This window comes from Sinocyclocheilus grahami, unplaced genomic scaffold (genome assembly GCF_001515645.1).
Source record: "Sinocyclocheilus grahami isolate Dianchi unplaced genomic scaffold, SAMN03320097.WGS_v1.1 scaffold279.1, whole genome shotgun sequence".
NCBI lineage: Eukaryota > Metazoa > Chordata > Actinopteri > Cypriniformes > Cyprinidae > Sinocyclocheilus > Sinocyclocheilus grahami.
Genome location: NW_015505458.1, coordinates 240963 through 251837, shown reverse-complemented (window position 1 = coordinate 251837; position 10875 = coordinate 240963). Strand labels below are relative to the sequence as shown.

At 36.0% G+C, this 10875-nt stretch overlaps 1 pseudogene; it reads left to right on the top strand.

Moving 5' to 3' along the window:
* Window positions 1–9540, top strand: part of LOC107600165 (succinate--hydroxymethylglutarate CoA-transferase-like) — a 120149-nt pseudogene extending 110609 nt beyond the window's left edge.
* The last annotated feature ends 1335 nt before the right edge of the window (window positions 9541–10875 follow it).

Below are 10875 nucleotides of genomic sequence, written 5' to 3'. Positions count from 1 at the left end.
AAAATTTGCCAGAATCTCATACTAGTCTGATCAGTTTGATAATTAGAAAGAAAAGAATCTGTGTTCAGTACGGCTTCTCTGAAAACCAGCAGGACACATCTATACTATATTAGGTTTTCGTGAGATAAAATTATTAACAATTATTTTGATTTTCATCCTAAAGCGGAAACAAGCTTCTATACAAGATATATTCCGATTTTATATCTCGTATATCTCAAGTTAATTTCTTGTGTTTGTTTATTGCAATTATTAGATTATATCTCACAATTCTGAGTGTATTTCTCATATTTCTGAGTTTGATTCTCGGAATTCTGAGGAAAAAGTCAGAATAGTCAGATAAAAAGTCACAATTAGTTTGTTTTATCCCAACAAGCTTCCATATATTTTAATTTACAATATTTCTAAATATTACTATTATTTGTAGTGTATCTTTGCTCAAATAAATGCAGACTTAGTGGGATATCTAAGAGACTTCTTTCTAAAACATAAAAAAAGTCAATCCTGGGAAAGAAAAAAAAATTATAATTTAAACTAAGTTTGTTTTTTAGGTGACGCCAGCTAAATTTATTGCATATATATATAAAATTCAAATATTGATACAATCTTTTCATACAAGTGCTCTAATTGACATTATATGTTAATTAGAACAAAGAACAAATTTTCTTTGTAATTCTTCAGAATTCTGAGTTAGCATCTCATTTTTTTATTTTGTTTATTTATTTATTTTTGCAATTGAGTTTATATCTTGTAATGCTGAGTTTATTTATTGCAATTCTGAGAAAATAAAATTCAGAATTAAAAGAAAAAAAGTCACAATTACCTTTTTATTTTTTTAACCCATTGCGCAAACAAGCTTCCATATATTTTAAATTGCCAAATTTCAAAATATTACTATTATTTTTAGTGTATCTTTGCTCCCATAAATGCAGACTTAAGTGGGATATCTAAGATATTTCTTTCTAAAACATAAAAATAATATATAATATATAATAATAAATAAATAAATAATAATAAATGCTCATTTAAATTAAGCCTGTTTGTTAGTGTATCTTTGCTTAAATAAATGCAAACTTGGTGGGATACCAGAGATAACGTCTTTCAAAAACATTTAAAAAATGGGGAATTTATACGATATAATGAATTATGTTTTAAGGGGTCATATGATGCGACTTACATTTTTCCTTTCTCTTCGGAGTGTTACAAGCTCTTGGTGCATAAAGAACACTGTTCCAGAACAGTTTAACCCAAATATCCAGATGTGTGCAGCACATTTTATGGAGGACTGTTTACTGATCCTGGGAGAGTAACGTTAGACTAAAATGCCGGCAGTTCTGACTCACGTAAGTACATTTTCATTTAAAGGATTTGCCACTGATGATTCAAACGCGAGTTTTGAGCAGTGTAGAGTAGCACTTGTTGTTTGTCATTCCTCCGATCACAAATGCAGTCAGAGTTTTATGTTTACGCGGCGTGATGCAATGCAACGCAACGCGTAAAAAGACAGTATAAGTCATTATAATCAGTAATTATGTCCCCACTGGATGCAACATATGCCTCGTTTGTAATGGGTTTTAATATTTATGTCTCGTCGCTCCGGCCGGGATATGACATCAACAGTATGTGAGGGGCAAAACATTTCCGTCTCACGCTTGAGGTATTCGGCCAATCACAACGCATTAGATAGCTGGCCAATCAGAGCACACCTCACTTTTTCAGACCGATGAGCTTTGTAAAAATCGACGCGTTTCAAAATGCAGGGCATAGAGGAGAAACAATAATGTACAGTATGTCAAAAATTTGTTTTTTTAACTTTAAACCGCATAAACACATTTCATTACACCAAATACACAAAATAATGTTCTTTTTAGCAGCATCATATGACCCCTTTAAATTAAGTCTGCATGTTAGGTGCGTCCAGCCAAATTACTTGCAAAAAAATTAAGTGAATATCAATACAATCCTGCCATACAAGCACTCCAGTTAGCATTACGTTATACATAAATACAATAAATTCCCTTTGTAATTCCCAGTGTGCAGTAGTCAACTTAACACTCTGAATCCCATAACTCAAGCACGCGAACAGTATAGCATATATCACTAGTGCTTGACAATGTGACACATAATGACTCCGTGTAATAGCTCCTTCCTCTTTCGATCCATAGGCAGCCGCTGATTGCTTTAACTTTCATGTCAGCTTGCGTACACGCCGCATTGACTGTCATAAAATGGAAAGTGCAAGCGTAATAAATTCTGATGGACCAAAAATAACACATGTATGATGTTTAAATTAAAGCCATCGATCAACCGTGTGTGCACTTTTGATGGGTAAATGCAGAGCACTAATTCCGAGTACGGGTCACCATACTTGGCCACATGTCACTTCACTCACTCAAATAAACATGAATGAACATCAGAAGGTGTTGAAAGAAACAGTACAACTTAATGAAATAAATCACATCTCATCGATCAATGTTTCCACCGCGGAAATATTGTGAATCAGAATCTAATCAAATTGTGAAATCTGTGAAAATACCCAACACTATTGTTCACTCATCCTCAGTCTCACGTACACCTGTATGATATGTAATTTTTCTGTGGAACATAAAGCGAGACATTTCGAATCTTTATGCATTTCTTTTCTATGCGACAATTCATAGTGATCACATCTATCAAGCTCCAAAACAGAAAGTAGTCCGACTTGTGCAATATATTTCAAGTCTTGTAATAGCTTCCTCGAGAAGTACAGTGTTTAAAAGTTTGAGGTCAGTATGATTAATTTTTTTTAAGAATGTAATGCTTTTATTTTATCAAGGATGCATTGATTTGATCAATCAAGTAACAAAGATGTTTATAATGTCACAATAAATTTCTATTTCAAACAAATGCTTTTCTTCTGTGAATAATTGTTCACTGAAAATCTGCTGTGGCTCACAAATGTCATTCTCCATTTTTGATATGAACATTGTCCATTTTCTGGCATATTTGAACCATGTTTGATTATGAAATATGTTAGAACAAATGGCGTTTCAGCTATATGTACATACCAGAATATCAACAGAGATTTCCAGCGAACTATGTGTTAGAAGTTGTTTATATATATATATATATTTTTTTTTTTTTAATTAACAGAACACAGATGTAAATACGTTTTCAGACCTTCAGTAGATGGAAAACATTATCAGCTTTCAGGCTTGTCCTTACACAAAACCAGAATATAGACTTGCAGATATTGACATGAACCACTTAGCAACCATCCAGAATACCAAAGCAACCTTTTGCACATGCAGACACCACTAATGTTTAGTGTATGCTTTCTTACAAGAGATATTTCTTGAACATATTGAGTGTTTTATTTCCATGTCCAGCTCTAAAGTGTGCTGAAACGATGTATTTTTGTAGGCCAAAACAGAAGTTCACATAACCTGGTTCCCTCAACAAAAAACAAATAGGATTTTCCTTTGGCATTTTCCTATTGCACAAAATAAGCTCTGTGACTAGTAAGTTTAATTCTTACACTTTTTGTTAATCATTATTTGAAGTCTAAATACAATTGTAGGCCATAAACAAGCTACCCCACAGTCACATGACACCATTGAGCTTCCAGCAACTCTTCCAGTCTTTATTTAAAACATTTCCCCTGAAAGTTTGAGTTAAAATAGTTTACAAGAGTGTGATTATGAATACAGTGAGGCCATAAAAGCAGACTAGTGAGTAGATGAGTTTACCTGTTTGATATGATGACATTTAATGTTCCCGACAACCTCCGTAGTCCCATTGAAGAGCTTGTTAGCAACCGCCTTTATTTTAAAAATCAAATGGGAGTATTACTGATGTATTTTATGATATAGAATAAAACATGAAAATATCTTGAGCTTGTGTTAAACAGGTCTTATTTCAGGCATTTAACCAAAAACTCACTGACTTCACGATGATGGAACTGGAAGTGTCAAAATGTGAACTCGCTTTCAGGTTTTGTCTTTCAGAAATTAGTCATCCCTGCAGCGCTCTATTCTTATCCATCAGCCATCAACACCTCTGAACTGGTCCTTCCTTCATCTGTCTGTGTGCTCTCGTAGCTCTTCGATGCTGAAGGGTTTGAGCGCATGAAGCACTCAGATCTCTCTCTGTTCATGTCAATCCACAGAGCTTCTGACGTCACTCAGGTCATCATATTCCTAGGCAAAGTCACACTGACCGAATAATTCATAAAGGAGAAACCATAAGTTGAAGCCTGCCTCCTCCAAATCTGCAAAGTGAGGATGTGGCAAGAAATCTCGCTCTCTCCCACATTGAGCACAGACGGCATTAGAAGGAAACTTTCCAACCATTCGTCTTTTAGATCCGTGACAGATTCACGTCTGTGCATGAAGTCATTTCAGCTTGTAATGTGTAAGCATGTGTGATCGTTGAATTATTCCACATGTTTTGGGTTTGTTTACTGGGAATACAACTAGTTTGATTTCTTTGCCGGCTTTTGAGATTTATTATTAATTTTGAGTGCAGTGAATCAGTCAATATTAAATGACTATTAACACATTAACATATTGTAATTTTACATAAAGTCAGTTTACACGTTGAAGCAGGGTTGGAAGCTACTGTAAAACTGTAGCATAAGAGCTAAACTACAGGTGAAATACTATTTGAAAAAGTAGTTACTTTTGCTAGTTTTAGCTACACTGAAGTATACTAACAAAAAATAACAATTTAAACATTTAATGTTTGATATAATTGAAAAAATTTCGTGAAATATTTAAAAAAAAAAATTTTTACTCCACACACACACACACACACACACACATTTATATATATATAAATATTGTTTTGTAAATATTGCACAGTATTAACTTCTTATTTACGGAGCTGTTAAATGAAATCACTTTTGCACTCGTGCTATTCGGGACAAAAACACTTATGTGATATTGCTCTTGCTGCTCGTGTGATATCGCTTATTATCATATTATATAAATATGAGACAAAACTTCATACAGGGGCATTTGTTTGCCCCAATATCTCAACTTTTAAGGGCATATAACTGCATTTATGGACATTACATAGTGAGTTGCCCTGCATCATGTTTGTCAACAGTCAACTGTATTAAATGTATGATGACGTGCAGGTGCTTTAACTGCATGTAAATATTTTAATCGTGTTATTTTTCCATAACTAATTAAGCAAATTAATGTGTTAAACTGACAGCCCTAATACATTTTCAGTATATATATGTATATATATATAATCTTTGGAGGGAGTTGAAAATCCGTGTTGCCCAGCGACAGCCCCAAAACATTACTGCTCTAGAGGAGATCTGCATGGAGGAATGGGCCAAAATACCAGCAACAGTGTGTGAAAACCTTGTGAAGACTTACAGAAAACGTTTGACCTCTGTCATTGCCAACAAAGGGTATATAACAAAGTATTGAGATGAAATTTTGTTATTGACCAAATACTTATTTTCCACCATAATTTGCAAATAAATTCTTAAAAAATCCTACAATGTGATTTTCTGGATTTTTTTTCTCATTTTGTCTCTCATAGTTGAGGTATACCTATGATGAAAATTACAGGCCTCTCTCATCTTTTTAAGTGGGAGAACTTGCACAATTGGTGGCTGACTAAATACTTTTTTTCCCCACTGTATATATATATATATACTCTAAAAAATGCTGGGTTGTTTCAACCCAACTTTGGGTCAAATATGGACTAACCCAACTGTTAGCCAATTTTTAACCCAAAAGTTGGGTTAGTCCATATTTGACCCAAAGTTGGGTTGAAACAATTACATTATGACCACCTATCTAATAACCTGGAGGACCTCCTTGAGCCCACAAAACAGCGGCCATGCAACGAAGTATTGATTCAGCGAGGTGTCGATAGGTCTCCTGGGTTATCTGGTAACATAATGTCAACAGCAGGTCCTCCAGTTCCCATACATTGCGGGTTGGAAGTGATGTTGTGTGAACCCGCTTTTTCAAGTCGAACCACAAATGTTTGATTGGGTGAATTTGGAAACCAAGCCATTAACAGAAATTCACCATCATGTTCCTCAAATCACTCATTGACGATTCTGGCAGTGTAGCTCGACGCCTTATCCTGTTGGTAATGACCATCACCGACAGGGAACGCAGTTGCCATGAATGGGTGCACTTGGTCTGCATCGATGTTCAGATACCTGACAGCTTTCAGGAATTGTGCTATTGGGATAACGGGGCCTAAAGTGCCTCAAGAAAACATAGAGCACAGCATAACCGGCCTGTGTCCACGCAACAGTGGATCCAGGTGCCACAGCCTCTATTGGTAATCTGCATATCGGCACTCAGCTGTCGACGTGATGCACCAGGAATCTTGATTTGTCAGACCAGGCCACTTTCTTTCAATCATCCACGGTCCAGTCTCGATGATCTTGGGCCCATTTCATGCATTGTTGGTGATAACATGCAGTTAGCATGGTGACACGACTGGGTCATCGACTAGCTACGCAGGCCCATACGCAGAAGCCTGCGAAGAACTGTGTGCTGTGACACATTTCCCTGGTCACCACTGTTGTAGCTGTTGGTGATTTGTTGCACTGTGGACCTATGGTCCTTTCAGGCCCCAACTAGCAAGCCAAAGGCGACAGTAGCAAGGAACACAAACTCCGTCAGGTGACAGAAATGGAGAAAAAAAAAAAGCCTCAGTAGAAAGCAGGCGCAGTCAGAGATGCAGTTTTCCTCTGGCCTAAGCGATTGGACACGGCGTGATTCATGATTCCTGCATCACAAGTCAGATTTGCAGACTGATATTCTCCAGCTACTTCTGCTTTGAAGAGTGGGATACGTCATGCTGGCATTAAGTGGGAGAGAGCTGTAGTCTGTCCAGCAAGTTGAAATATGAAAGTAGAGCTGCCGTTTAACCAGTAGAAGACAGCTGGCTTATCAGTGGCCATAAGCACGATGATCATGCATCTTGTTAAGAAGATGATTAACAGAACCTTGTCTAGTTTAATTTAATTTTGTTTAATTTCAGATAAAGTTTTATTTCAAGTAACTTTTTATGGTTTTAGTTTTAATTAATTAATTGTATTATTATAATATTATTATTATTATTATCATTCATCTGTGAAAGCCATGAGACAAAAAAATTAATAAATGCATAACAATAAATCACCACAGAATGGCATTAAGCACAGAGAATTGGTGGGATTTTTCATGATTTTCGGAAAAAAATGCAAAAATGACAATTGCCCTGTAATTCATTTATTGTGTATCCACTAATAGACATTGCTAGTGGACAAAGAAAATTATTTCATATGTCTGTGTGTGTGCAAACACACAACTTCTGTGTGTTTGCCACAGAAGTTAGTTAGAAAAAAAAATCAAAGCAAGCATGTATGACCATTGACATCCTGCAGTCTGTCATGAACCCTGCCCAAGATCTCATTGCTGTCATATTGTACAATCTGACAACCAACAATCGTAATGGACATCATTTAGTCTACAGCCGGCTCAAGAGGCAGTGAAGAAAAGAAGGTCAGTTGAAGAAAAAAAAAGAGAGGAGATTGGATGAATGGCTCTCTAACCAGAAGCCACATCACATTACCCATGAACGCATCATTCAGACGACCCTAAGAGAGAGATACTCGCCACGCATCCAAACTGCCTCTAAATAAAGCATGACATCGTGCAGAGCTCCTATCTCACAAAATCTGGAACTTTCCCCAGAAAAGTCAGAAAAGTGCACATTGAGAGAGTATTGAGGGAAACATTGGGGAGGAGAAAAGAAAAGAGTGAGGGAGAGAGAATGCAAGTGTGTCATCCACGTCTGGTGGTCTGGACATCATCTTACATAACTGTCTGGCTTCAGCTCAGTGACATGAGAACCTATAGCGCTAATGACACTAATGCACTGTGACAGACTACATAGAGCCTTGGACTCTGGTGGGACCGATGCCGGACTTTGAGTGGCGTTTGGAGTCTCATGAGCCAAACCGAACAACAGAAAAAGATGCCAACTCTGGCACATCATCTGTTTTCATATACATTTCCTTTCATCTTTACCCACAAAGAATGCGGTGAATTAAAGGAATAGTTCAGTCAAAAAAGAAACTTCTGTCATCATGTACTCACTCTTGTGTCGTTCCAAACCTGTATGACTTTGTTTTTTCCATCGAGCACAAGACTGAAATTTGAGAATACCCTGGCAACTGTTTTTAATATAATGAAAATGAAACAGGACGGATACTGTCAAGCTGCAAAAGGAAAAAAGCACCACAACATTATCCATATAACTTGTGTAGTTTATTCAAAGTATTCGGAAACCATGTGGTAGTTTCGGTCACAGGACAATGACTTTTGATGTCAGTGATGTTCTAAAATCAGATTTTCCACAAATAATGACATTGATTTTGGTGATAACTTCCCATATAGTTAATTAATGGCTTAAAAATACTTTGCTTATATTGTGCGAGTCGTATTTGCCACTTTTAATGATACTTTTTGTCATTTTGAACCCCCAGTTTTTAATTTATAGTCTTTATATGGAAAAGAGCAGCCAAAATATTCTTCAATAATTCACAGGAAAAAAAAAAGTTTGGAAAGATGAACTACATCTTAAACTACAGTTTAAAAGTTTGGAATCAGTGATATATATATATATCTATTATTATTTTTTGCCTCTTATGATCACCAATGCTGCATTTATTGGATACAGTAAAACAAATAATGATAATAATAATACATGAAAAAAAATACAGTAAAAACTGTAATATTGTGAAATATTATTACAATTTAAATTAACTGTTTCTATTTGAATATATTTTAAAATGTAATTTATTCCTGTGATTAAAGCTGAATTTTCACACTTCAACAGATATAGAGATAAAACATAATTTTTATAACATTATGAAAGTCTTTATTGTCACGTTTGATGAAATGAATGCATCTTTACTGAATAAAAGTTTACATTGCTTGAACAGTAGTGTCATTTTCATATTTAGGTGAACTGTTCCTTTAAAACTAAAATTTTTAGAAATGTACCTAATATAATTATAGCTTGGAAAGATATGTTTGTAAGAACAAACAAAATGATGATTGACAATATATCAGTCCACCCGTGACAATCCATTATCCTTTGTAAATCTTGAGCTGTACAGCCTTGTTTTTCTTGGGTAAAACCAAAGATGTCTCAGTCTTTAAAAAAAAGTCAAAGGTAAGATGGCAAATTTGTGTGGTCTTTGTGAAGACAGTGAGTTAATAGCTTCAAGAAAAGGAGTGTAAAAACCTGGCATGCATAATTGTCTCTGGCTCACATTCCCTTTTCTCCATTCCCAGCTTGCTCACAATGGCCTTATTTTGGAAATGGACCACCCAACATCAGGAAGAATAGCAGTGCCAGGTTTGTATAGAATTTGCTGTTGGTGAAGTGCAGAACATTCTCTGCCATCCCCATTTCGATCATTTTTAAGCATGTATTTCTAAGGTAAAACTGAAATGTGGTTTTCTTAGGAACCAGGGTTGAAAATTAATGGGGGCTTGTGGCAAAAATGCCACCAAAATGAACAAAAATACCCCACAAATTCAAGATAAAGGGACAAAAATTGCCCCTGCATAATTAAACTAAATCTATTATGGCTGCCACAGCTAAAATCAAATATGCAATGTGTTCATAGAATTACATTTACACCTGTGCACGTTGCATCAGATTGCTTTTTTACGCATTGTTTTTTGCAGCATTAAGCCTTATAACCAATCACACACATTTCTGAATGCAGTGGCCAATCAGTGGCGTTTAGATTAGTCAGCGCTGAAGACACCAGAGTTGTCCGCTGTGCGCATGAGAGATTTTTGCAGCTTCAGTGATTATAACGGGAGTTTTTGCATAATTTGCTCTAGACTACAGGGATTAAAGTTCTCCGTCGCTACGACGGATTTCCATTAATTGCAGCAAGTCTACGACGGATTTCCGTCAATTGGCAAAAAATGAGGGGAAAAGAAACATGTAGTGCATTGTTGTTGTTCTGCGGCACACCAAAAATCATCCCCGCCACAGCTGCAGCTTCTCACTGACAACATAGTGATGCCGCTCGCATCATTCACAGTGGGTTATTAGCAGAGAACACAGAGCAGAACTTGAATTTCGGCGCGGGATTGCGGCTATTAATAACAATTCTACTCATTCCCGCAGGTTCCGCGCTTATAACGCGATGACAGATGACGGAACGTATCATTTGCATGTGCTTTAGAGTCTTGAGAACTCACTCGCGCGCTCTCATTTTCTGTGCACCCACAGATCGCCATAAGGAGAGTGACAACTTTTTATAGTTATTAAGGGAGTTTGCAAATGTGGTATTGATTTAATACAACAGTTCAATAAAGAAGTACTGACTTATTTTGCTCTAGTTAATCAACAAAAATATTTCCAAATATAGTAAGAGCTCAGCCGCTTCGCATCTCTAAAGCTGTTCAGTTGCTTTGACACAATCTGTATTGTTAAAAGTGCTATATAAATAAAGGTGACTTGACTTGACTTGACTTAAAAGCAAACACAGCTGCGTTTCATTCATTCAATGAAAGTGCGTGTTTGAACAAATCTAGTGAGTCAGTGATTCATGATTACCCATTCATAAAGACAGTCACTTGCTTCATTCCTGAATGAATCAGCCGTTCGAACAAATTAATTGAATGAATGATTCAGATATAAAATCAGTGACTTGCCGCCAACTGCTGGCGGATTTAGTTTAATATGTATCGTATAATTCCAGTTATTTAAATCATTTAATATTTCTATATTCAAAATTTTATATTTAAAACATTAATCTCCACATGAATGTATGAATTTGATCATGCTCCTCAATTTTTTTAATTAGGAGGACAAGCGCTCCTAAAAAGAAAAGTAAGCGTA